Source organism: Eublepharis macularius, chromosome 1 (assembly GCF_028583425.1).
Source record: "Eublepharis macularius isolate TG4126 chromosome 1, MPM_Emac_v1.0, whole genome shotgun sequence".
Lineage (NCBI taxonomy): Eukaryota > Metazoa > Chordata > Lepidosauria > Squamata > Eublepharidae > Eublepharis > Eublepharis macularius.
In genome coordinates this window covers 128,047,693-128,075,681 of record NC_072790.1, presented here as the reverse complement: position 1 = coordinate 128,075,681, position 27,989 = coordinate 128,047,693, and the positions used below count along the sequence as shown (strand labels likewise).

The following is a 27,989-nucleotide window of genomic DNA, read 5'->3' as shown; positions in this document are numbered from 1 at the left end:
AACTATTTTTAACATTGTATGCCCAAACTGTAAGTCTTTGTTTCCATCTTAGATAAACAATTTATCCCATTTTTCAATTTCAAATATTTCTATATATCATAAACCAAATAAATCATACATTCATTTATATCAAACAATTTGACTTATTCTCTATATATTACTCATTCTATCTTTTTGTAATAATTCTATATATCTCTCATCTCGTAGTCAATCAATTTGACTCATCTATATCTTCCGACATTCAGTTTGGTACAAAACTTACCAAAAAAAAAAGAAAATATTGTTAGTTAATCCTTATATTTAATCCTTATAGTTAATTATTTTCTATCTATGTTCTATTTGTTAACCTATATATATCTATATATATGTCAATCTATTAATCTGACTGCTTATTAATTCACATTTATCTCTTCTCCCCCCGGTAAAGTCTCCCCCTTCTACTTCAGTACTTCAGTAGTTCTCAAACTGCCACAGTTTTCCTCCCACCTCCCATTTCTTCTCCAGATGTTGTTTCAACTTCTCCCAGTCTGTGTTGAACTGCCCTGAGTCCAGATCTCTCAATTTTCTTGTCATCTTATCCATTTCAGCCATATACAGCAATTTGTAAATCCAATCTTCAATAGTTGGCACTTCTTGTACTTTCCATTTTTGCGCATACAAAAGTCTAGCTGCTGCTGTCATATAAAATATCAACGTCCTGTATTGGGCTGGAATTCCCTCCATTCCCAAGTTCAGTAGCAGGAGTTCTGGGTTCTTATTAATTTGAAATTGTAAAATTTCACTCATTTCTCTTATTATTTCCCCCCAGTACTGCCTGGCTACCTCACACGACCACCACATATGATAGAGGGAGCCCTCATGCTTCTTGCATTTCCAGCATTTATTAGAAGTATTCAAATTCCCTAGCGCAATCTTCTTTGTTGTCATGTACCAACGATAGATCATTTTGTAGATGTTCTCTTTGATATTAGTACATGTCGTTGTCTTCATTGTAGTTTTCCACAGGTATTCCCATGCCTCCATTGTTATTTCTTTATTAAAGTTTATAGCCCATTTCACCATTTGTGTTTTAACTGTCTCATCCTCGGTATACCATTTCAGCAGTACTTGGTATACCTTGGATATTCTTTTCTTATCTTCTTTAAGAAGGGTCTGCTCTAGTTCCGAATTCTCTATTCGTATACCTCCCTTTACGGAGTCCGAATTATATAAGTCTCTGATCTGTCTATACTGGAACCAGTCGTAGTTAGGTGATAGTTCCTCTTGCGTCTTTATTCTGAGTTTGGATGCTTCAGTTTTAGTTATTTCTTTGTACGTTAAACATTGTTGTTCATTATCAACAGCTCTCGGGTCTATCACCTCATACGGAACCACCCACAAGGGAGTTCCTTCTTGTAAATAAATTCTGTACTTCTTCCAGATTGTGTATAGGCTTCTCCGTACAAAGTGATGCAGGAACATCGAGTTGACCTTTACTTTGTCATGCCATAAATATGCGTGCCATCCAAATATTTTTTTATATCCCTCTAGGGCTAGTAGTTTCTTGTTCTTTAATGTCATCCATTCTTTCAACCAAACTAGGCAGATTGCATCATGATAAAGTCTCAGATTGGGCAGTTGCATTCCGCCTCTTTCCTTTGCATCTTGTAAAACTTTCACTTTCACTCGAGGCTTCTTGCCTGCCCAAACAAAATCTGATATTTTCCTCTGCCATTTTTCAAATTGTTTAGAGTCTCTGATGATTGGTATTGTCTGTAGCAAAAACATTACTCTTGGTAACACATTCATCTTAACTGCTGCAATCCTGCCCAACCATGACAAATTCAGTCTATTCCATTTAATCAAGTCTCTCTCTATCTGAGTCCATAGTTTTTCATAATTATTTTTGAATAGATCTATATTCTTTGCAGTTAATTCGACTCCCAAATATTTCACTTTACTTGTTACTTCACAGTCCGTTGTTTCCGTTAATAATTGTTGTTTCTGCTTAGTCATATTTTTACATAATATCTTTGACTTCTTTTTGTTAATATAAAAACCTGCCAAGTCTCCAAACTCCTTGATCTTATCTATCACTCTTGGCATGTTCTCCAATGGGTCCTCTACAATTAACATTATGTCATCCGCAAATGCTCTGACCTTATATGAATAGTCCTTTATTTTTATTCCACGAATTTCATCATCTTGACGTATTTGTATCATCAGAATCTCCAATACTAGAATGAACAACAATGGAGATAACGGGCAACCTTGTCTTGTTCCTTTACTTATCGTCAATTTCTTGGTCAGTTCATCATTCACCAGGATTGCTGCAGTCTGGTCTCTGTAAATTTCCTTAATTGCTCTGATGAATCTTTCTCCCAATTGTAGCTTTTCCATAGTGGCAAACATAAAGTCCCAGTTTAAATTGTCAAACGCTTTTTCAGCGTCTACAAAGAAGAAACCAACCTCTTTGTCACAACGCTTGTCATAATATTCAATAGCATTGATCACTGTCCTTAAATTGTCTCTTATTTGTCTGTCTGGCAAAAAGCCTGCTTGTTCCTCCTCTATAACTTCCGAGAGCCACCCCTTCAATCTCTCCGCCAATATCTTCGCAAAAATTTTATAGTCATTATTGAGTAGCGATATAGGTCTATAATTTTTCACGTTAGTCAGGTCTTGGCCCTCTTTTGGGATCAATGATATGTTCGCTTCACTCCAAGTGTCTGGAATCCTTTGATCCCTTAAAACCCCATTCATCACCTCTTTTAGGAATGGTGCCAGTTCATTAGCCATTGTCTTATAAAATTTAGCCGTAAGTCCATCTGGCCCTGGCGCCTTTCCTAGATTTGCAGATTGTATTGCCTTACTTATTTCCTCGTCAGTTACTTCACTGTTCAGCTTATTTCTCCAAGCTTCCGAGATTTCTGGAAGTTTGGTTTTCTCCAAATATGACGCTATTGATTCTTTATTTACTTCTTTTTTATTATACAGCTTAGCGTAGAATTTATAAAAGGCTCTACTAATGGTAGTCTGCTCCAAATACGTTTTGTTGTTTTCACAAATTTTATTTATTATTTTCTTTTCCCTTTTCTTCTTCAATTGCCATGCCAGGTACTTCCCAGGTTTATTAGCACCCTCAAACGCTTTTTGATTCAGTCTTTTAAGATTCCACTCCAATTCTTTATTACTCATTGCTGTTAGCTGTTCTTGAAGTATTTTAATTTCCTGATATACTTTCTTTTTCCCTGGTCTCTTTTTTAGCTGTATTTCTTTGGCTTTTATTTTCTCCTCAATCTCTTGTCTTTTCTCCTCTTTCTTCTTTCTTGCTCTACCATTTAAGTCCATTAGTATGCCCCTTATAACCGCCTTGTAAGCATCCCAAACTTTATTGGTTGGTACTTCTTTATTCACGTTGTATTGTATAAAAAACTTTGTCTCTCTTCTCAATATTTCCATATTCTCTCTTTCCTGTAACAAGTCCTCATTTATTCTCCATGCTTTCCTTTTTCTCCTTTTTCCAAATTTCCACATAATTGGGTTGTGATCTGAGCCTACCATCGGCATTATTTCTACCTCCTTAGTCCATAACGCTAAGTCTTTTGAGGCCCAGATCATATCAATTCTTGATAATGTAGAATGCCTTGCAGAATAAAAAGTAAACTGTCTGCTTTTAGGATATTCTCTCCTCCATACATCTTCGAGAGTCTCTTGTTGAATCAACTCAAAAAAAAGCTTTGGTAATAGTCCTCTTTTCTTTTGTGCCGTTGTAGTCTTTTTATCTAGTTCCAAGTCTGTCACTCCATTGAAGTCTCCAGCAAGAATTATCTGGTCATATGCAAAATCGTCTAAATGCTTCCTCAAATCCTCAAAGAAGCTTTCTTTTGCACCGTTAGGTGCATAAAGTCCGACTACCAACACTCTCTTTAAATTCCAAATACATTCCACTGCTACAAATCTAGCTTCCACATCTCTCATAACAAATTTTGGCTGTAGCTCCTCTTTTATGTACAGCACCACTCCTCTTTTTTTCTTATTAGAGGCCGCTACAAATTCTTTGCCCAGTTTTCCAGATTTTAAATATTTTACATCCTGTTTTCTAATATGGGTCTCTTGCAAACAAACAATATCACATTTTTGTTTTAGTAGCCAGTGAAAAATATTTTTCCTCTTATTCGGTGAGTTTAGTCCATTTACATTCCAAGATAATACTTTACACTCCATACTCATAATCTTGTTGGTAAGTCTTTTTCATTGTCCTTAATAAATCGCTCCATCTCTCGCTCAGATCTAATGCGTTTCTTGGCCCCTCCAAACTCAAAGGACACTCCTTCTGGTAACTCCCATCTGTACCTAATTTTCATGTCCTTCAAAATCTGAATTAGCACTTTATATTTTTTCCGATCTAATAACACTGATCTGGGCAGTTCCTTCATTATAATGATCGTCTTGCCATCAATCTCCAATGGATCTTGAAACTGTTTTGTCACAATCCTCTCTTTCATATTTCGTGTTGTAAACTGCACAATCACATCTCTTGGTAATTTCCTCTGGGTTGCAATTCTCGAATTCACACGGTATGCCACATCTAGGATAGCCACAACTTCCTCCTCCTCCTTCCCCAGGTATTCAGCCAACACCTCAGTCATCTGTTCTTGCGCTGACTTTCCTTCCACTTCTGGCAAGCCACGAAAACGTAGCTGCTTCTCCATATGTTTAGTTTCTGCAACTGACATTCTCCCCTTCACCAATCTCATCTCTGTTTGTTGCGTGTCTGCTAAATTCTCCATCGCGTCTTCTACTGTTTTAACTCTCTGCTGCGTTCCTTGTAATTCACTTCGTATTGTTTCCATACCTTTTTTCACTTCTGACAGCTCCGATTTTACTGTCTGTGTAACCTCTTTAACCTCTTTAATCAGCTCCAATTTCGTGTCCTTAAGTTCTTTAATCATATCTAAAAGTTTTTTGTCCAGGTTTTTATCCAGGTTTTCTATTGCCGATTGCCACTCTTTTTTTGACATCGTGGGGCTTGCTTTAGCTCGCTCCCACGAATCCGCTCTCTTCCTTAACTCCGTGGCGTAAAATTTAACGTTTTTCTGTTTTAAATGTCCCGGTCTTCTTGCAAAAATTAAATTTTAAAGAGTCCAAAATGTCGGGCGTCTTTTCTCTATGGTTTCTCTATAATTTTGTAATCCAAGATGGCCTACTTCCTTTTCCGCTGAAGCCGCGACCCTTCCCCTTTCAAAAATGGCGATTCCCTACTTCCTGCCCTCCAGCAAGGGCCGCTTCTCTCCAGCCGCTCTATTGTTATTACGCACTTCCTGTCTCCCGTCTTCCCACAGCAGATCTCGCGATGGTGTCTTTTTCTCACAGCTCCAAAGCCACAGGTATTCAAAACAATAGTCCGATTTCTTTAATAACTTCTTTAAACTTAGTCTCTTTTCAAATACAATTCCTGCCGAGTCTTCCCCTCCTTTTCGCTAGTCTGTTGCAGTTTAAAAATCTACTTTTTTTTCCTCTCTGTTTTTATCAATCTGTCCCGTATCAGAAGATAATGATCTTTACCTTCTCTTCACTTTTCTCGGGTTGTAATCGCTGTTTCGATTTTAAGTTCTCCTCTCAGCTTCTTCCCCCAATCGAAGCTTGGGTATGTAGGTCTTATGCCAGCCGAATTGGCCCCAAAACTGCCGCAGAGATTGTAGCCGACCTGTCGCAAGGTGGGACCTCAAGGATCGGGAGGGGACCCGTTGTGTAGAGCCCCCCCTCGTCCGAGGTCTAGCTCACCCTAGGGTCTTGAGCGTTCTTTGCCTGCTCCCCGCCTGAGAGCAGTCGGCCGCGGGCTATTTTCACCCCACCGGCCGGTTAAAACGGCAGTCCGGTCAGCTCCGCAAATGGAGCTGCGTTAGACCTCCATGAATCCCAAACCGGAAGTCCTCTTGGTATTTATATCTCAAAAGGCTCTAAAGATCTGTATCACTTGAACTTTGAGAAAGTCATGAAGAAAATTTAAAACCTATTATCCATCAGGTCACAGCTAAAATTAATGTTGCTGGGTAAGATAAATTTAATAAAAAAGTCAATACTACCTAAATTGAATTTTGTTTTGGAATGTCCCTGTATTGACACAAGAACTAGAGTTTTAAAACATACATAAATGTTTATCTGATTTAATTTGTAATTATGAGACCTAGAATAAATTTTCAAGATGCCCAGGATAAGATCATAAGAGGGGGCTTGGGAATTTCCAGTGTTCAAAAGTATTACTATTCAGCTAGAATAGGCTGGATAACTAAATGGATAAAATAAGATAAAGACACAACAGTGACTCTAGTTGAGTAATCATTTGTGTTAATACCTTGGAAAATCTGGATCTGATTCAATAGAAGAGATAAAGATAGTTATAATGCTAAGGATAATTGTGTTATCAATGCCTTAGAAAATGCCTGAATAAAGATAAGACCAAAATTAGCTCCTGAAATTTCACTGGTGGCTTCTGCTATAAGATCTAAAGCGTTTAGTCAAGCTGTAAAAGGAGAAAATGTTAAAATCTGAGAAGATCTGAAAGCGTCTGATTGTAAATCCTTAATATCTGATGGGTGAACAGTTGTTACATTTGCAGAAATATCATTTTTAACCAATGGGCAAATTGTTTGGTTTCAGTATCTACAGATTAAAAATCTTCTTCAAACATTATTATGTAAAGATAAAACAAGAACCCAATTGACAAGTTTTGAAAAATTAGCTATAAACCGTAATATATATAATCTTCTATTAGATGCTGATAGTAAATGGCAGAAAACATATGTTAAACTCTGGACAAAAGATCTGAAAGCCCCAATAAACTCCGAGGTTTGGGCATGTTACGAAGCAGTTTAAACTTTTCAGGAAACCATTCTGCCAAAAAAAAATTAATAAAAATGTTGTATCAGTGGCAACGATCTCCCCACAAATTAGAAAAAAATATACCAAGGGGCTAATGGGGATTGTTGGATATGTGGGGCTACCAATGCCAAGTTTATACACATCTGGTGGGAGTGAAGGAAAGCAGTAGAGTTCTGGAATATGATCGCTACAGTTATTTCTAAAGGTATAAGGAAAGAGCTACCATTCTCTCCTAAGGTTTTTTTTGTTAAAATCATGTAGAATTCCCTTCTAAGATGTTTGTGAGTTTGTTCTTAATGCTATAACTTCTGCAAGATTAATTTTTTCCCTCAGAATTAGAAGAACATAATCCCAAAGAAAGAGGATTTACTGGAGAAATTGAATGAATGAATGAATGATAAATGTATTGTTTGTGGCCAAAGGCCATTACAATCATACAGACATAACATATAAAACTCTAGCATGTAAACATATGTACAAATATTAAAAAATTAAAATGATCTAGGCAGAAAATGCCAGTCAGATAAAACCCTTGCTGTCTCTGCACACAATTCTAGCCCAGGCAGGCCAAGCTCTGCTCGTATAAGAGCTGCAGGAGTACCCTTTGGTAAAGCTAAAATTCTCCTCAGGAAATGGTTTTGGATAGATTACAAAGCTGTAATTAAACAATCTTTCCAACTCCAGACCTCTACTCCATAAAGGAGCTGAGGAATAGCCTTGCTCAAATATATTTTCAGTGCTGGGTCTATTAGATAACCTCCTTTTGTATAGTAAAATTTCAGAATGGCACCGATTGATCTAAGAACTGTAGATTTGGTTATTTCCAAATGTGCCTTCCAAGACAGAGTTTCTCTAAAGGTAATCCCCAGGTATTTAAAGGTGCTGTACTGTTCTATGTTGGTTCCATCTATGGTCCACTTGTACCTACGAGGTCTTTTCCTAAAAACCAAGACTTTTGTCTTGGCGTAATTGATGTTTAAGGCCTCTTCTTTGCAAAAGTCACCAAATTTAGGTAAAAGCCTTTTAAGGCCAACACGGGTAAGAGAGACCAGGACCATATCATCAGCATATAAAAGAACTGATATTTTCTGTGATCCTAAAGAGGGGGGGGACAAACTCTGGGCCTGATAATGTCAGGATAGTATCGTTTAGATATAGGTTAAAAAGTAAAGGGGCCAGGACACATCCCTGCTTTACCCCTCTCAGAATTGATATTGCCTCTGTTAAAGAGCCTGAGGGGCCCACCCTGATTTTAGCAAAGATGTTAGAATGGAATTTCCGCAGAAGAAACATCAGCCACCTATTTATGTTTGAGGTAACCAGCTTCATCCAGAGGCGTTCTCTGTCAATGGGAGTCAAAAGTGGCTGTTAGGTCCATGAAGGCCGCATACAGAGATTTAGTGGGGCCCTTGATACTTTGGGATGCTAGTTGGTAGAGAGTTTGACAATGGTCGATGGTACAATGCCCTTTACGGAAGCCAGCTTGCTCCGGATAGATGACTTGGTTGGAGGCTTCCCAATCCTCCAGCTTACATAGCAGAGATTTGCTATACAATTTGGCAGCTATGTCCAGCAAACTTATTGGACGGTAATTCTGGGGATCTGCTTTGCTCGCCCTTTTAAACACTATACTCAGTTTCCATTCCAAGGCGAAGACCCCTGTTGAATTTACCTGGGTGAATAACTTAGCTAAAATGGGAGCCCACCAATCAGGGAAGGACTTAAACATCTCGGGGGGAATCAGATCCTCACCAGGAGACTTGCAAGAGGCAAGTGAGGAAATAAGACCTCTGATCTCAGTCTCTGTAACAGGGGGCCATTGTGGCAAGGTAGAGAGATCAGCAGGAAGTATCTGCTTGGATACCCTGTTCTGGAGAACTGAGGAGGCCCTGAATACTTGGCTGAAGTGTACGTGCCAGTCTTTCGCTGAAATTTGGGCATCCAACTGAGGAAGGTGTCTACCTGTTCCAAAGGACACTAGTTCCCAGAACCGAGCCACCCTCTTTTCTTGAACTGCCAGGCCTAATTCTTGCCATAATAATTTGGCGTGATCTGACTTCTTCTGTTTCAATAACTTTTTGTAGGCTGATCTTAATAAGATAAGATGATTTAGAGATGTTCCTTTCTTCAAGTGGCGGATCTGTCTGATGTAATAGGCTAACTCTTTCCTGGCAGTTCTGCATTCTCGGTCAAACCACCCTCCACTGGAATACTGTAAGTTCTAGTTTTGGGGTGTCTGTTTGTAGAAAGCAGAGGATTAAGAAGCTGTACTATACCCTCAAAACGTGTAACAGCATTGAGGCTGTCCTGCAGTAGTGCTTGACGCTGTGACCACAAGTCATTCTTCGCCAATGACTGGGCTAGGTTGGCATGGAGCTGTGGAGTCCACTTAAGTCTCTTTTTACCAGGCAGGTACCCTTCTAGAGGACCTGAAACAGGCTTGAGAAAGATGTCCCTAAAGCCCAGCGAAAGTCTCAATGGGCAGTGGTCACTCTCTGTTCTATTACAGACCTCAAAGCCAAAGGTGTAGCCTAAAAGTAAAGGGGAAATTGCTATGTAATCAACTGTACTGGCTCCCCGAGAGGACAGAAATATGATTGTACCTCCAGAAGTGTCAAACTCAGTGCCACGTAAGATGTGGAGTTGATAGACAGAGAGCATTTCTAACAGTCTTAGGCCTGGCTTGTTCAGAATCGGGTCCTGTGATGACCGATCCAAAAAGCATGCTTGCTCAGCAATCAGATTGTTAACACTGGCTGGAGATTTGGAAATGCCAGGGCCAGTTCTAGCATTAAAATCTCTGCACAAGATGAGATGTGCATTGGGAAAGCGGAGAGCTAAAGTTTCATGGGTGTTAGATAGAAGATCCCAAATGTTCTCTTCGTTCTGAGCGTTTAGGTGTTTGGGAGGAATGTAAATATTGACACAAATAAGAGAACCAATACACTGACCTTGGATCAATATGATCTGGATATGATTCAGAGAATCATTTTCCAATAGCTGGACATCAATATTTAAATCGACAGAGATGAATACTACCAGGCCCCCTCTACAATGACCTTTGGTATGGAATTGCACTGCAGGTACTGGAAACGCACGATAGCCCTGGAGAGTAGGGTTATCAGGCTCCTGCACCCATGTTTCCTGTAGGCATAATATATCATACCTATGCAAGAACTGAAAAAATTCAGGGTCGTGTTGCTTATTCCCCCACCCCATCAGATTCCATAAAAGCAAGTTTAGTTGTCAATTTGATTTTTCCATTGAATCTAGTCCCTCATCTAGGTCCATACAAATACACCCATTTTTAACAAAGGGCAGCTGAAGAGCTTTCTTGTTCTTTTCTTGCAGGTAGGCCACATGATCCCAGCTCAAAATCTTCCAGGTAGCAGCATGTCTCATCCTCAGCTCCATTTACTTTGGTGGACTGATGAGTAAAGATGTATTCTGTAGGCTGGGAGCACTTGCTGTCCATGGGGAGTGCCCTGGGGATTTAGATGAGGTAGGAGGCGGCAAAGCTGGAGTAGGCCTTTGTATAACCACTTCTGCATCAATCACAGTGGGAGGAAGAGTCTGAGGCAATGGTGTAGGGCTGCCACCTTTGATTCCCAGGAGTCTAGATCTCAGTTGTTCCAATCTATCAGTGATCTCCACTTGCTCTGAGGCTGGGAGGGCTGCAAAAGAGCTAATCAAATCCTCCTCAAGGGTGTCTTCAGAGAGATGGCGCTTAGCATTTGTTTCAGTAGAGACAAGGGGATCAGCCCTAACAATTAGATCTTGGTGAGAGGGACTAGCTGGAGATCCTTTGGAAGGATTAATCGCATCTACTGGGCCAGGGTGATAAGTTTTTCACGCTGAGAAGTGGAGTTAGTGTCATATTAGCAAAGACCTGTGTAGGGAAGATTCTTTTGGATGTCAAAAGTCTTTTCTGCTGTGAAAGTACTGACGGAATAGATGGACTATCAAAAATTAATATCAGCTTACGTGCCTGATAAGTATCACTGAGAATCTCTATCGACTTCAGGTCCAGTGGGCTAATTCTGTTGCCAACTAGCCTTCTCAGATGCTGTAACACATGAAATTTTGTATTCCAGGGAGGGATATGTCCATTATGGTGGCAAATGGTCAGGCAGATCTTTTGCGGCTATAGCACTAGTTGTTAAGAGTTGTCTATTGTGCAAGATTGGAGGGAGTGGAGACCCACATAGCTCTTTGGTGCTTCTCCCAGATGTGACTGGGGAGACTGCCCAGTTGTTGCACAGTTAGCACAGCTTGTCTTTATGGGGCCTCTGTAGTTTAGCTTGGATGCCAACTGAGTTAAATGGTCAAGCTTCAAGCGCACTGTGTTCCAACTCTTCAAAAATCCTCTCCACTGTTCTGGCAGTCAGCAAACAGAACTCATTCAGTATGCCGCTGACCCTCCCTGATGTTATCTCCACCTTCAGGTAATGGTGAGACATAACCTCCTCATTCCTCATGCAGATTATTATCCTGCAGCGTCTCAGAGGCAGGGCATAAGACTGCATATCGGTTAGAAGTCTTAATGGTGTACAGGGGGGTATTAGCAGGGGCAAAATAGTCACCAATCTTACTTTGCTTGGAGGCTGGAGGAGAGGTGGAATCCGCTGTCTCACAAGAGCGTTTAGAGGCTCCCATATCTTTACTTCTGACTCTGGTTCTACTTCTGTCTGTAGTTCTGCCCCTCCAATAATTATGTGCAGCTCTGCTTGGAGTGTGAATCCCCCAACTAGAAGCAGTAAGAAGGCAGAAAGCTGAGCTCTTCGTCTAATTATTGATGACCTTGGGCTCAGCTAGAGGCTTTAAGATAAGACGAACTGCTATAAATCCCACGCAACCGAACAGGTAAACAGACTCAGTTTATGGAGCAGCAACTTACAGTAAATTACGAAGAGTTAAGCTGTCCTCTGACTCTTCAGGAACGAGACGGCTGGTGCGTGATTAGGTGGTTTCACATTAATTAGACAAAAAAGAAACTCCTCAAGATAATTATATCGCTCCACTTTGTTGGCAGCCTTATCCCAGTGCTGAATGTCAGTTCAGCACAGCACAACACAGCACAGCTAATGACCAAAAACAGCTGTAGAAATTAGAGAAAAAGTGAGAGCTTCTCCGGTGAGTTGTTTCCCTGACGCCATCTTGAAGCCAAGATCAGCTGGAGAAATTAATAGAATGTATCTGTCCATGTAAATTAACTTGTTTACTAAATAGTCAAATATCTGATAAATTTGGAAAATGGAATGCTTGTTTGTTTAGAATGAGAAATTAATTTCGAGCTTGTATAATTGATATTGTATAACAGCTTTGCACTTTGCATTTTAGAACTTTGTATTTGCTTCACTTTTTATATTTTTATCAGGAAAAAAAGAACTTAAGTTCTGAATCATAGAAAAATTCAAATGTACTCTTCGCAACAGTTTCAGCTTCTTAAATATATTTTTTAAAATAGATTTTGGATCTGGATTTATTTGGCACTATTTTTAATGTGCATTTTAGATGTATGGGCAAACGAAAAACTTTCATCTGGATGTGTTGCCCGTACAGCACTTTAAGCTGTTTCCTGGGAGGAACTGAATGTATTTACTTCATGACTGTTTTATACAGCATCTTTGTGTGAGTAATTTTATTTTTCACAATCATATATACTTTACATTTTTAATTAGCTTTGTTCCCCACAAAGTATCTAGAAAAAGAATTATTACTTTATTTTCTTTTTTCTCACTTTAGGTGCATTTTATGCACAGTCAGGTATTTTGGATTTATTAGCTATATCGATGGAGTGTTTATATCAACATATATCACTGAGGAAGGTGCTTGGGCAAAAACACATCTGGTTCTGGTTTAATACATTTGTGTGTGTTATGTGCCGTCATGTTGCCTCCAACCTATGGTGACCTTATGAATGAAAGACTTCCAAAATGTCCTATCATTAACAGACTTGCTCAGATCCTGTAAACTGGAGGACGTGGCTTCTTTTATTGAGTTGAACCATCTCATTTTCCACTTTTCCTACTGCCTTCCAGTTTTGCTAGCATTATTGACTTTTCTAGAGAGTCTTGTCTTCTCATGATGTGACCAAAATACGATAGTCTTAGTCTTGTCATTTTAGCTTCTAAGGAGAATTCAGGCATGATTTGATCTAGTACCCACTTATTTGTCTTTTTAGCTGTCTATGGTATCTGCAAGACTCTCCTCCAGCATCACATTTCAAATGAATCCATTGTCTTCCTGTCAGCTTTCTTCACCATCCAACTTTCACATCCATACACGGCAATGGGGGAATACCATAGTTTGGATTATCTTGATCTTGGTTCCCAGAGAGATATCTTTATCTTTAAGGATCTTATTTAGCTCCCTCACAGTTGCTCTTCAAATTCTCAATCTTCTTCTGATTTCTTCATTGTAGTCTCCCTTTTGGTTGATGATTGAGCCAAGGAATAGAAAATCTTGAACAATTTCAATTTCCTCATTGTCAACTTTAAAATTGTGTAATTCCTCAGTAGTCATTACTTTTGTCTTCTTGATGTTCAGCTGTAATCCTGCTTTGGCACTTTCTCCTTTAACCTTCATCAGTAGTCATTTCAAGTCTTCACTATTTTCTGCTAGTAACATGGTCTCATCTGCATATCTCAAATTGTTAATGTTCCTTCCACCAATTTTCAAGCCACTTTCTTCTAGATCTAATCCAGCTTTCCTTATGATATACTCTGCATAGAGGTTGAACAGGGAGATAATATGCATCCTTGTCTGACACCCTTACCAACTGGAAACCATTCCGTTTCCCCATATTCTGTCCTGACAGTAACCTCTTGTCCAAAGTACAGGTTGCACATCAAAACAATCAGATGTTGTGGCACCCCTATTTCTTTTAAGACTTTCCATAGCTTTTCATGAGCCCCACAGTCAAAAGCTTTGCTGTAATCTATAAAACACAGGCTGATCTTCTTCTGAAATTCCCTGGTATGTTGGCACGATGGCTAATGGAACGTACCAGGGTTCTATACATAAGGAGATAAAATGTACTAACATACCTGTATATGTCTGAGTTTCCTATGTGTATATATAACAGTATGGTAGTTATATACTGAAACACACTGTTGACGTTTTTAATTATACTTTTGTACTTTCATTAAATTCTATACCATGTTATATTCTTTTGTATCACATTTGGAGTTACATTTAATCCTCTTTTTTGGTTCCAACCTCTTTGGTTACCCTTCTTCTATAGGACTGTGTTTTTTCTCCCTTTTCCTGTTGTCCTTACCAATTGATGAAACCTTGTCTAAGATAAAAAAAAAATGTATTTTAAAATAAATTTTTAAAGTTTCACTTTTACAAGAGCAAGATCCAGGTCAAACAGCTATTGGACCCAGATCTTGCTCTATGACTGCAGACGAGCAGGGCTACCCACCTGAAACTTTTCACAAGAGTAGTTAACTAATTTTTTTATTATTATCAAACCTACTAATTACACAAGAATCTTCCTTGTTTTAATAAAGACAGTGGTTTAAAACGTTTGACCAATATTTGACGCATTAATTGACAAAATCATCTCTTTAGATGTTTTTAATCTGTGTGTGTCATTAACTAGGTTGTATCAGCTTTAATTTTTTGGTTTTTACCTTTCATGTTTGTTTTTATCATAATCATTAACTTAAGTTTTTTTATTCTTGCAGCTAGTTGTTATATTTTGTTAGTCATCTTAAAACCAAGGACAGAAAGCAGGATATAAATACTTTAAACAAAGTAAGTAAGATGGTGCAGATGGACAACCCTAGTTAATCTATCCCCATCCCACTCATTTAGTACCGAGTGATATGTTTAATTTATTCATGGATATCCCAAGAAACTCATATTTGTTTTTACTGCAAAGTAACCCTGTGAAATATTTTGGGCAAGTCATGATTTCTTAGTCTAAATAAGGTGAGTCGCTCAGCGAATTTCACAGTCAAGTAGAAATGTTAACTTTGATACCTCACATCAGGCCTTGACCATCTTTCTTTGACTATAGACCCAACCCAAAAAATTAGAGGAGACAGATGCATTTTTAGCCTTCAGAGTTCTGTATTTTAATGGTCATATTTTCCTCGTTGTTGCTATCACAGAACCCATTCTTAAACTCTTCACAGCTTCTCATAATTTTATTAAAATGACAAAATTGTTGTAGAGGAATCATGTTTATCATCACTATAAGATAAAACACGAGAGCTAGTGTGGTGTAGACTAGGATCTGGGAGAACCAGGTTTGAATCCCTGCTCTGACACGGAAGCTTACTTGGTCACTTTGAGCCAGTTACACTCTCAACCTAACCTACCTCACAGGATTGTTGTAAGGATAAAATGAAGGAGAGGAGAATAAGGTAAGCCACTCGGGGTCCCCACTGGGGAAAAAAATGGGGAATAAATGAAGTAGATAGCAAGGGAGTTCCTAGAGTATCACGGTAAATAAAAATAGACACTGGACTCCAACTAGAGCATACCACAAGACTAGATGATAACCCAGTACTCTCACTGAAGAGCTCTTATTTTATACAGGTACAAGTGCGCACATAATCAATACAAGTATGAAGACACATATGTCAAGTAGCCCAAGACTGGCTCTTACTCTCTACTCTTTGCACACAATGGCAAACATGCATTTGCTACGAAATAAGTTGTCCCAAGCTTCAAAAATAATAGCTTACAACAAAGCCCCTTGCTCCAAATCCTTTAGATATGTGGGCTCCTGGCCACAGAAGGCTTTAAAAGTCATAACTAGCATCCTGAATTGGACTTGGAAATAAGCTGACTGCTGATGCAGCTGTTTTAAGATGGGTAAGATATGTTCCCATCATCTAGCTCTTAAAAATAACTGTAGCCACATTCTGAACCAGCTGCAGTTTGTGTCTTCAAGGGCAGCCCAATATACACTGTGTTACAGTGATCCAACTGCAAGGTTTCAGAATCATGAATCAACGTAGCTGGATCAACAGAATCTAAGAAAGGAGTTAGCAAATCAGATGCAGATGATAGAAGGCATTCTTGACCAATACGGCAATCTGCTTTTCAAGCAGCAGTACACCCAAGCTCTTACCTGCTCTGTAAAAGCCAACTGCACTCCATCTAGGACAAGTGGATCTTTAAAATCTAGCCTTATTTTCTAGTCAGTACAGAATCTATTTTATCTCTATTGGCTTTCACATGATTCTTGCAGCTGAAATTAACAACTGTTCAACTGTGATATTAACAAATGCTATATACCCTGGTGGACTACAAAGACTGTCTAGTTCATTTCTCTGGGGATTTCCATCTACAATATTGAAGAGATGGTCATTTCCATTTGAGCCAAGTAAACCACTCACGAAACCTGTCACAGCAAGAAATAACAATCAACTTTGGAAAGGCATTTCAAAACTCATTTCACACATCAGAGAAACAGTGGCCAGGATCAACAGAGAGTGCTCTAGAATCCATGTGAAAATTTTGCAGAAATCATCTCTCTTTGTCTTTACACATATTTTTCCAACTTCAGACATGGAAGAGTACATGACAGGATGGAAAATGATCATATCCATGCCCTTCCATCTTGTGCAAAACAAGTCACTTTCCAACACTAAGCCAGCATACATTGTTGACTCCAAAAATTAGCAACACTTAAAAGTTAAGAGATGTAATGGATTGGAAAAATTCAGAAAAACAGATCCTCCCCACATTTTCCTTCCCAGCGGACTCCCCCTCCCCCCAGCCAATTCTTCCAGTGGAAAATTGGGAAATTTTGGGGAGCACTGACAATAATTTGTAAAACATTTTCTGTTATGAAATAAGTGAAAAGTTTTTTAAGACAAGGTTATATGCATTCTACAGGAGGGTATCATTTTCACCACTTTGAAAGAATCAATCATGAGACTTTTCCCAAAGAAGGTGTCCCTAGAAGTACTACTGCTTGGTGGCCAATGCTCCATCCTTGGAAAAGATGCTTTAGTACATGGTGACTGGCTACAGATTCAGATGGTCTTGGATAAGATTATCTAGACCCATTTCCACCTGGAGTCAAGCCTCAGTTTGGATAGAAATGACCTTGGTTATCCTGACTGATTATCTTCACTGATAGAGTGATAGGGGAGTGTGTCCTGATTTGCCTGGACCTCCTGGCCTTTTTCAATACCACTGGACAATGATATCCTGGAGAGGCCAGCTGGGTTGGGAAATAGAGGACATTATGTTGTGATGGTTCCGCTCTTACTTGACCTGATTCCAGAAGATGCTGGAAGACTGCTATCAGCATCATAATATTTATGCTATAAGATCCACAGGGAACCCTCTTTTCCTCCATGCTATTAATATCTATATGAAACAGCTGGGATTTGGAGTGAGGTGCTGCCAATGTGTGGATGACACCCCCAACTCTATTTCTCCTTAACAGCTGAGTTGGGTGGACCTGTGGAGGTCCTGAACAGATGCCTGAAGAAGGTAATGACATGGATGAGGGCCAATAAAGTGAAGCTCAATCCAAACAAAACAGATATGATATTGCTCAATGACAAAGCTGCTCGAGTACTGAGGTCTTAATGTGTCCTGGTGAGGCTAGTACACCCCCTCCCATGAAAGTGCAGATTTGTAACCTGGTGTTGATGCTAGATCCTGATCTATGATTAGAGATTCAGGTCTCATCAAAGGAACATAACTTTTACCAGCTCTGGCTGATATGTCTGCTATAGCCAGTGTTCAGAAAGCATGACCTGGTAATGGTAATCCATACCTTGATTATTAGTTAGATTATTATAATGCACTCTATATGGGGCTGCCTTTGAAAACCTTCCAGAAATGTCAGCTGGTACAAAATGTGGCATTCACACTATTATCAGTGATGGGGTACAGAGATAGTGTTATCCAAGTGCTGCGCATACCTCCCATCTGTTTGCTTTGCAAGAAAATGTTGATGAAAGATAATCTACAGCATTAGATAATGTAACTCCTATGAATATTGTAGACATATACAAACTATTATATAGGTTATTTTTAAAATGTGAATAATTTGGACAAATATTAAATTATAAATGATGCATTTATGTTGTTACAGCAGTAAAATAAGCTTAGATATAAGATATTAAATAAATTTAGACTCCAAAGGGTCTAAGGGATTAGTGACAAGTGGAGTGCCTCATGGATCTGTCCTGGGCCTTGTGTTATTCAACATATTTATAAACGACTTGGATGAAGAAATAGAGAGAATGCTCCTTACATATGCAGATGATACTAAATTGGAGGGGTTGCAAATACAGTAGAAGACAATCAAGATTTGGGATAATCCTGACAGGCTGGGAAACTGGGCTAAAACAAAGAAAATTAATTTCAATAGAGATAAATGTAAAGGTCTGCTTTTAGGTAGGAAAAATCAAAGACAAAATTGTGTTGGCAGCAGTACATGTGAAAAGGATTTAGGGGTCTTAGTAGATCATACAGTGAACATGTCAGTAGGGTGATACGGTAGCTAAAAAGGCAAATGAGATTTTAGGCTGTATCCACAGAACTACAATGTCCAGATGAAGCAAAATAATAGTATCATCTTACTCTCTATTGGTTAAACCTCACTTGGGGCACTGTGTTCATTTTTGGGCACCACAATTTAAGAAGGATGTTGACAAGCTGGAACATGTCCAAAGGAGGGCAGCAAAAATGGTGAGGGGTCTAGAGACCAAGTCCTATGAAGAAAGGTTGAAAGAACTGTGTATGTTTGAAGGGCTGTCACACAGATGCTGGAGTGGAGTTGCTTTAAAGGCTCAGACCAAAGGCTCAAAGGCTCAGACCAGAATCAACAGGTTACAATTAAACAGAAGAGTTGTTATTTAAACATTAGGAAGACCTTCCTGACAGAGTGGTTCTCAGTGGAACAGGCTTCCTCAAGATGTAGTGGGTTCTCTTCTTTAAAGGTTTTTAAGAAAAGGCTAGATGGCCACCTGGCAGTATGACTCAATATGAACTTAGGCAAATAGGGAGGAGGAGGACATGAATGGATGACTTGGTGCTAGGCTCTTGTGGACTTTTCTTTTATGCCTAGAATAATGCTGATCACATTGGATCTGGAAGGAATTTTTCTCCAGGTCATATTGGCTGGACATCCTGGAGGTTTATTGCCTTTCTCTGGGCACAGAGCTGCAGTCACTGGGCAAGTGAGGGGGACAGGTAGCTGTGAATTTCCAGCTTTGTGCAGGGGATTGGACTAGATGACCCTTAGGGTTCCTTCTAGCTCTATATTTCTATGGGCATTGCATTTATTTCAATTTTTCAATATTTGTTTTTTTCTGGGAAAAGAGATTTTCCATGGCTTTAAAATGTACATTTCTATTCAAAATTTGTGACGCTGCAGTTCTCAAAATTTAGGAACCCCCCAACCCCATTCTGATTTTTAAAAATTCCACAGACTTTCAAGTCTGTCCCTCCTCCCTTGTGGTTACACGTCACATCCTGGACAGCCTCTTCTCGAAGCATGGCAGTTCATTTATGTCACATGAATGTTTCTATCATCATGTGTCCCCAAACCAACAGAGTTGGGACACATCAGCTATATTTGAAAATATTCTTTGTGTCTTTATATGCCCTGCTGTCTCAGAAGAGAGTATATTCTAAAGGGCTACAACCAAAAAGACCCTGACCCAAATTCTAATTAATAATCAATCTTACCCGTGGATTGGAAGATAGTTTGTACCAGAGACAATAACTTCCTTATTGGTTAATAACTTCTAGCTAGAAGTCAGCTGAACAGGGGTGTGAAAGGGCCTGGAAAAACTTTCAGAGCAGCTTCACATAAAAACCAAATATCCAATGTTCAACTGAAAACCATCACTGACTGCTATACTTTATGGATGTGTTATGTTTTTTCTTTACCTTGTATGCTGAAACTGGATACCACATTGAAAAGCAGTTCAATTTTATACCATAAGCAAATATGACAACTACATTTGGGTTATACATCTTTCATGCCACTCAGCCCACAAGAGTTCCTAGGACGGACCTATTGGTTTCCAACATTTAACCTGTAAGATTTCTGGATAGTACTCTTAAGATATTCAGGAAGCCATCCTCCAAAAGAGGGAAAAGATTCTGTCTCCTTCACTTGGACAGCCACTGTCCCATTTCTAGAAAACTGAGACTCCTTTTTCATGTTAGCCAGATGGGCACGAGAATGGCTCGCTCTCTGTTCTTACAAATGGTTTAGAGATGCTCCAGAAAATTCTTGTGGACCTCAGACCCCTGTCTGAAAAACAGCGTTATAGGGAAAAGAAATGACTTGCAGGGAAAAAAATCCCTTATAGGCTTGTAAGAAAGAATTTGTCCCATAAGTAGAGTGTAAGAAATGCATTTGTAAACTATCAGTTCCTTTTCCTCATTTATGTTGCCAATTTGCCACAAAAGCCGATTTTTCATGTCATAATGCTATTAGAAGTTCTGAAGCCCACAGACTACTGGCAGGGCCTCCCTTTACCAAAATATATTGCCCCAAGGTTGTAATTTCTATCAGTTAGGTTTGTGCAGCGCTGGGAAGCAATGAGATGGACCAAAATCAAAAGAACAATTTAGATTTACTAAAAAAAGTGTGCAGTGGGATTAAATACAGTTAGTATCATAATAGCTTACTAAAAGTTCTATCCTAAACAGAGTGATACACTTTAAAATCCATTGATTGTAACTGTTTAGGACTATACTGTAAGGCTGCAGTCCTACACAGTACATACATGCAAATACCTTGGTTTCTACTGGAGCTGCCTACATGCATTATATACAAGATTTACTGACCAAATCAAGCAAGTAAACTCAAATTCTCCATCCCTTTTGCTATTTAAATCCATCTGCATAAGCACTCCAAGTCAGAAAAGGCATTTTCAGATATGGAAAACTGAATTTGGTAAATGCTAAATACATATTAGTTGTTCACATAAAAGTAAGAAGTTGAATATTGTCTTTTATCACTGACATTTTTTGTAAGGATGCCATGCCCTGGAGCTCCAAAACAGAAGTTCTCCTCTTGTTAACTACTAAGCAGAACAACAGAAGTACTGTTCTGAGGTATTTATTTTCATGCAGTAAAAGTAGATTGAATTCCACACATGTCCCTATCAGAATTTTAGCAAGTTTTAAATTGTTTATGAAGTGAAATTTGATATGCAAACATGCTCAAAATAGAATTGGTACAATTTTCTTTACTACTATTAAATTAACCATGCACAATAATTGCAGGTTTTATTCCCGAGACCATGCTATCCACTAAGAGAAGTTTGTCCTACACATAACCCAAATTTCTTATATCTTCTATATATTTTCTGTAGAGAAACATTTATAGCAACGAAATATCCTATAGCAATACATTTCATTAATTATGAAACACATAGAACATCTTAACTGCCAGCTATGTAATCACCGGTATGACATTGTTTAAAAAAAAATCATGGAAACATTTCCTCCCCACATATGTAAATATTGTCTCTTTATCTATAGTTGTCAGGGCTCTTGTACTGCAAATCAATCTTGTTGTTAGATGGTCTAAATGTGGGAATATGAAGCATGGACAAACCCCAGTGGTTGTACATGGTCGAGACTTATACTTAGTGTTTTGGCATTCTTTTGCCAACAATATTTAAATTTTGTTAAAACTATTTAAATATTTGAATTTAAATTACATATTTAAATCTGAATGGGAAAATTTTTCAGAAAATCTTCCAGTTCATATTTTCCCCAAAACCTCACATCACTGTTGTATACTCACTTGACACTCATTATCAATTATCTTCACTAAGCAGTTTTTGTAAATAAGTGATTCCCAAGCTATAATCTCAACATGAATGGAAGTACAATGGGACAAACGTCAAATTAACCAGAAAAGTGAATAATGGCATTCCGATTTTTAAAAAATGCTACATGCTTAATACACTTGAGTTTGCTATGTGTATTAGTGTAAGACATCCATTAAGTTATTATTTAACCATTTATTTATGTTAGTGATTGGTTTGTTCATTTTACCTGACAAAGAGTATAAAATCAAAGTTCTGTTTTAATGAAATTGCTGCTATGAACTAATATTACTCAGAAAGAAAGAGTTAATTCTTCCTTTAGACTGAACTTGCAAGATCTCTGCTGACTTTTCTTCTACAACAAGTTTATTGAAGTAAACATTTTTACAAAACAGTGCCAGTGAAGTAACAAAAGCCTCAAACAATTCATGCCACGCTGAAGCAAATAAATTTCAGTTTGGTGATTTAAATATTTGAATTTTGAGCATAACTGAAAAGAATTTAACTTCTAAATCAATGGACTATTTTTAGTGCCATTTCCTGAATACTGTAAAAAGAGGTAGCGTGATTCCCAACCCTGAGTCTGAAGCAAACTCAAGAACTTTATCATACTCCACATGCTTATTTCATCTCTAGCCACAGTTCCTCATGTCAGACGCCACATGAATTCATCTAGCTAGAACTTTTTCAGTAAAACACTCAATTTGCCAAAAAGCTTTGCTATACCATTGCAAATGATAAATCAGAGGGGAAGGAAATAGTCTCTTCAAAAAAACAACCATTTAAATCACCTAGTCTAAACAGATACCAGCAATGATCTTCTAAATCCAGAAATATTATGAATGATAAGAAGCCTCAGTTTCTAAGGGAATGTTTTAATGAACACACCTATCCTCATAAGACACTGAAAGAAAGGAATGTGGTGAAATTCCTAGGAAGGTCCTTTCTCCAAGTCCTAGTTAGTTATTCTATCTTTTGGAACACCTATGACTAGGTAAGACAAATCCAAAGCCTTCCACTTCCAGCAGCCATTAAGGGGGGCGTGGTATGAAGATTTCTTCTCCACAGTTCTCTCCTATATAATATACTAGGTGATTTAATGCTAAAGGACAAATTCAATACCTATATCTCTCTATACTACGTTGTGTAATTCAGAACATGACTATTTGCCATCCAACTAATTATGCCATCCACTTTGTTCAGAAACATGAACATTGTATATAATATTAGGCAAACAAAATGTTACTCAAGCCCATCAAGAAATCAACACATTTTGAATTGAGAGCTCTTACCACTGTCTACCAATGCTGTCCTAAATGTTAAAGAGACTGGGTGTGCTTCCTCAGGGCTAAGAAAGCTGCTATGCCAAGGCTTAACAAATCCCAGCCATCAGGTTACTATAGCAGTTAGTATTTTCAGCAAGAATTTTATTGTAGTGTCTCTTGGTGATCCTCAGTAGAAGTACAAAGCATATTTATCATTTCACATCAGAATGATTTTTTTGTGTATAACCTAAGAGCCTGAGGTTCTTGTTTGTGTGTTAATTTTACACAATTAAATGGTGGTAGCTATGAATTGAAATAAAATCTACTCTGTGCCCTCCTTTGTTAGTAATATAAATGTTATTAATGAAAAAGTCACTTTCATTTGAAGATAGGACACAACAACATACAGAAAAAGCAAATTTCTCATCATGAACTCAAGGTACCACCAGCAACAAAATCAATTGTTTACAGGCTTTTGACAACAACTCTACTTTCTTAGGAAATGAAATAGAAATCTGAATTCCTATGTATTTGGCAATATTTATACGAAATATATTTTTTAAAAACCAAGTATATCTCCTAGTTCTAAATTTATAGAAACTCATTTCAAGGAAGACATTTCCATAAATAATCAAAATATTGTTAGTAAACACTATTAAATGAATTATGGCTACTACTGAAGAAACATGTTAAGGTAACATATCTGGTGCTATCTATTTTACACACTTGTTCATCACTAAAGGCCTAGAATTACAGCACCAGCAGGAAGCTTACTCCAGAATACTCTGCTTCCTAAAGCCAGGGTAAATGCAAATGGTGTATCCTGTATGCTTAGTCTATGCTCAAGGTCTCTGCTACTCCGCTATATACCAACTACATACCAGCTAAGGTTTAAATAGTGTCCTAAGATGTGATTGTACATTCACTCTGGTTCTGTCTACTAAACACAGTACCCAACTAAAATTACTTCTATATTTTAGAAAGCCAATATTCATACTTCATCAATGGCACTGTTATTGCCTTTCCACAGAGTATTAAACGTAAGAAGTTTGAAAAGGATGTTGACAAGCTGGAACGTGCCCAAAGGAAGGCAGTAAAGATGGTGAGGGGTCTGGAGACCAAGTCTTACGAAGAAAGGTTGAAGGAGGTGGGTATGTTTCGCCTGGAGAAAAGGTGACTGAGAGGCATAGGATAGCCCTCTTCAAGTATTTGAAGGGCTGTCACACAAGGATGGAGCGGAGTTGTTTTCTGTTGCCCTAACAGGTTGGACCAGAAATAACGGATTAAAGTAAAGGAGTTTTCAGCAAAACATTAGGAAGAACTTCTTGACAGTTAGAACAGTTCCTCAGTGGAACAGGTTTCCTCGGGAGGTGGCGGGCTCTCCTTCCTTCGAGGTATTTAATAAGAGACTCAATGATCATCTGACAGCTATGATGATTCTCTGGCTTAATATGAATGTACACAGATCAGGAAAGGTAATGCATGAAAGGATAAGCCAGTGCTTGACTCTAGTGGCCCTCTCTTGTATGTCCAGGTTAATGCCAATCGCCACTCTAGGGTCAGTAAGGAATTTTCCTTTAGGCCGAATTGGCCAGGGATCCTAGAGGTTTTTTGACTTCCTCTGAGCATAGAGCAGGAGTTACTGGGGGGGGGGGAGGAGGGGAGAAATAGCTGTGAATTTCCTGTGTTGGTTTTGGGGCTGAAGTTGATGACCCTTGGGGTCCTGTATGAACCAGGTGCCTTATTCTCCTATTTCTGGGCTCTGATAACAGCCATGCCAGACCCCTCAGGCAGAAGGAAGGCACCTGTTCATATAATTTGTGAGGCTTTTCAGTGTCTGGGTTCTCTGAGCTTGTACCCATGTGCAATTTAAGACTCTAGACACAGACTTAAATAAAATATCTTTAGTTTATTTATTATATAGAATGTTGCTAAGCATAAAGCACTCAAATTCAAGCAAAGGTATGAAAACAAACCTTTCTATTGCTAAGCTAAAATCTGCCTAGCTAAAACACATACAGCTTGCTATCTATGTTTCTCTGATTTAGCTTCTTAGCTGGTGAGTTCTCACCCATTGGTTTAGTAAAGGAGTCCATTTCAATGACATGGGACACGAGACATAATGATGACAAGAGGCAGTCTTCTCTCTCACATGATGGTAGAAAATGATAAGTTAGAGGTTTTTTGAAAGTAAGCTAGAAAGCTCCAGACATCACCCTACTAATTAACAGCCAATCAGGGCTCAATTGCTTAATTGGCATTGCTAGCCATGTGAAACTGGGGAATAAAGATAGGAACTGTGTGAGCCAGTCTCTCAGTCTCTCAAGGGAGAACTAGGTCTCTCTTGGGAACTAGGTCTGGCCTGCAGGTGTTAGAATAAGCAATCCACACTTTTTTAGCTAGGCCAGAACCAGGCCTGCAAACACTTAACTGCCTGAAATAAAGTTCAGTCACTTTTGACAGATCTTAGTGCTTTAAGTGACATGTTCCTTACAGATCCCTTCCAGTTCTATGTTTCTAAGTGACATCTTTATTATGATTTGCGAAACTTAACTGTTGAGAAGTCATATGGCTTTTAACAACTACTGAACACTTCTGTAAAATACTCTTGATCCAGAAGCATGATAAAAGAAAGCCAGCTGTTCCAATAAACAGAAATCCTTTTTAGCAAACTGGAGCAGACTGGTTGTTTACTTTATTGGGCAAAATCCCAGTAGTCTACTGCCTCAGAGGGCTGCCTAGTGCCCCTGAATGGGAGGGTGTTGTGAGGAGAAGAACAGACATGGCAATACCTGACTCTGCCCTGTACTAGGCCAGGCACAATGAGTTAGTCAGGAAAACATGGGCAAGGCGATAGCTGAGAAGGACAATGGTGGTGCATGGCTTCGCCCTGCAACCAGGATAATATAGGCTGAAGCCAGGCACTGCCATGCTCTTCACCATCCACACTATGCTAGCAAGGAGGAGAATGCAATGGCACCTTCTCTCTCTTCAGCACACTCTTTGACCTCCTTTAGTTGGGGAGGCATTGGCAGCCACAGAGGTCAGGGCCCCTTCACAGGACCATTTTGACCTCCCAGTCCTTCCCTGTAGCTAAATTAAAATGAAGAAAAATATAAGCATGAAAGTTACACATACACACCCCAATCTCAGAAATCTCTTTATTCATAAGTAACAATGCCAAGCTTGGTACACCCCAACTGAAGGACACCCCAACTGAAGATTCAGATCTACCTAGTAACATTCCCTGCAGAAGATATCCTACATTTTGGAGTTTGTTTTAGCAGGAAAGCATCTCTCGTTTCCAACTTCAATCCATGTTTCACAGTATTTTTGATAACAACAAACATGGAATAGGTCCTAGGTTATCTACCTAGATCCATCATTTTTTCAACTTAATGAGCAGAATTACCTAGAAGGTGAGAAGTATGACAGATTGTCCCTACCTCAAAACAAGCTTCAGCAAGTTCATGAAGACCAATATGCTCAATATCTCTGTGGGGCTTCCCCAGATGCTGCTTATGGCCATACCCTTCATACACAGGGAGTAGCTCCAATACTGCTTCCAAGCAAGACAAATTCACCATTCTAGAGGCCAAGAATCATCAAAGTGGAAAAGCACAGCAACTTGAGAGGAAGGAACAGGTGCAACTTGTGCCATCATTGCCTCTCAGATCTCTGCTACTGCCATGCAGTCCAAGATGGGCTTCAGAGGCAAGCACTGCTTCTGCAGCATGTTCTGGACTTTGCTGGCTATGTGGCAGTTCAAGGGGACATTCTCCCATCCTGTATCCAGGGCTGCCTACAGAGGCAAGAACTACTGTCATAACATCTTCGGAACCTCCCCATATCAGCACAGTATAACAGTTCCTCACCCTCTTGCTACCACCCTAGCTAAGGATAGGGTGAGGTATGCGTTGCCTCGACAGTCCACCCTAGATGTGTCAGCCAACACAAGGGAGGTGCGTGGGTTGAGGACCTGGTGCAACGTCAGCATAGCCTCTGAAGCCCATCCTGGACTTCACTAGGCTAGTACAAGAGTTCCCAGCGAGGTCTGTCACTATACACATTGGGCTGCAGAGGCTAATGCCGCTTTTGCATCCCGTCCGGGAGCCTAGGGAGAAGGCTTTTGGGGCGGTTCAACACCTTGAGCCAGCCCTACATCCAAGTAGTTACTTTTTAAACCTGGCTTCAAATCGCGACTCACCCACGAACTCATTATAAGACTTTAGCCAAGCCTACTCACAGCCTCACCTCCTACCTTTAAAAGAAAACCACCGCCAGCCGGAGCTCGCAGACTTTTTCCCTGGGTGGACGCGGCAGCAAGAGGCGGTTTTACTTGAGCCCATCTCGAAGTGAGGGCCAGTCCCGCCCCTACCCTCGGGATTCCCCAACAGCCCGTTCCTTCCCTCCGGGAGAAGGCGGCCGGGTGTGGGCCCAGCCAGGGGAGGGGGATCCCTTGCCTCTTGCGGGCCTCCGGACCGAGGGTCGGGCAGTAAAGGGAGCAAGACGCCGCCAGGCCCACCTCGGCGGGGTAAGCCTTACCCTTCTTCTCGCCGGCTCCTCCTCCGCCTCCCACAGCCGCCGCTACTGCCGCCACTGCCGCTTCTTCTTCCAACCAGCGAGGGGGACACCCCCGAGCCACTCCGCCGCCGCCGCCTCCTCCTCCTCCCGCCGCCCCCGGAGGAAGGAGGAAGGGGGTTCCGTGCTGCTGTGGTGGCGGGCAGAAGAGGGCGGGAAGGGCCGGGCGGGCGTTTTGTGGGCGCCGCTCCCGACTTCGATTGGAACCGTTCCGGCTTCCCAGTCGCTCCCGTCCCTCCCCCCACCACCTCCCTCCTCCTTTCGCTGCGCGTCTCAGGCAGCAGAGGCCAAATCAAAATAGTGTCACACAATATGGCGGCCACTCTACTTGGCAAGCATCGCGAGATCTTGCCCCGAGTGCTAACGGGATAGCCGTGAAAGAAGAGGAGGAAATGTCGAGAGTAGGAGGGCGGAGGGAATCGCCGCTGTCGCCTTGGTAACGGCTAGTAATGCTGAACAGAGCAGGGGGCAAGTTTGACAGCAGAAAGGACAATTT

The 27,989-nt window shown here is 39.9% G+C and overlaps 1 protein-coding gene across 2 annotated transcripts in view; it reads right to left on the bottom strand.

Annotated features, from left to right (window-relative positions):
* The window catches only part of TAB2 (TGF-beta activated kinase 1 (MAP3K7) binding protein 2), a 94,442-nt gene extending 66,696 nt beyond the window's left edge, over nucleotides 1-27,746 (bottom strand). For both annotated transcript variants that reach the window (XM_054986690.1, XM_054986696.1), the window contains exon 1: nucleotides 27,458-27,746. The gene's annotated coding sequence lies outside the window, so the exon portion shown is untranslated. The remainder of the gene's footprint in view (nucleotides 1-27,457) is intronic.
* Nucleotides 27,747-27,989: the final 243 nt, after the last annotated feature.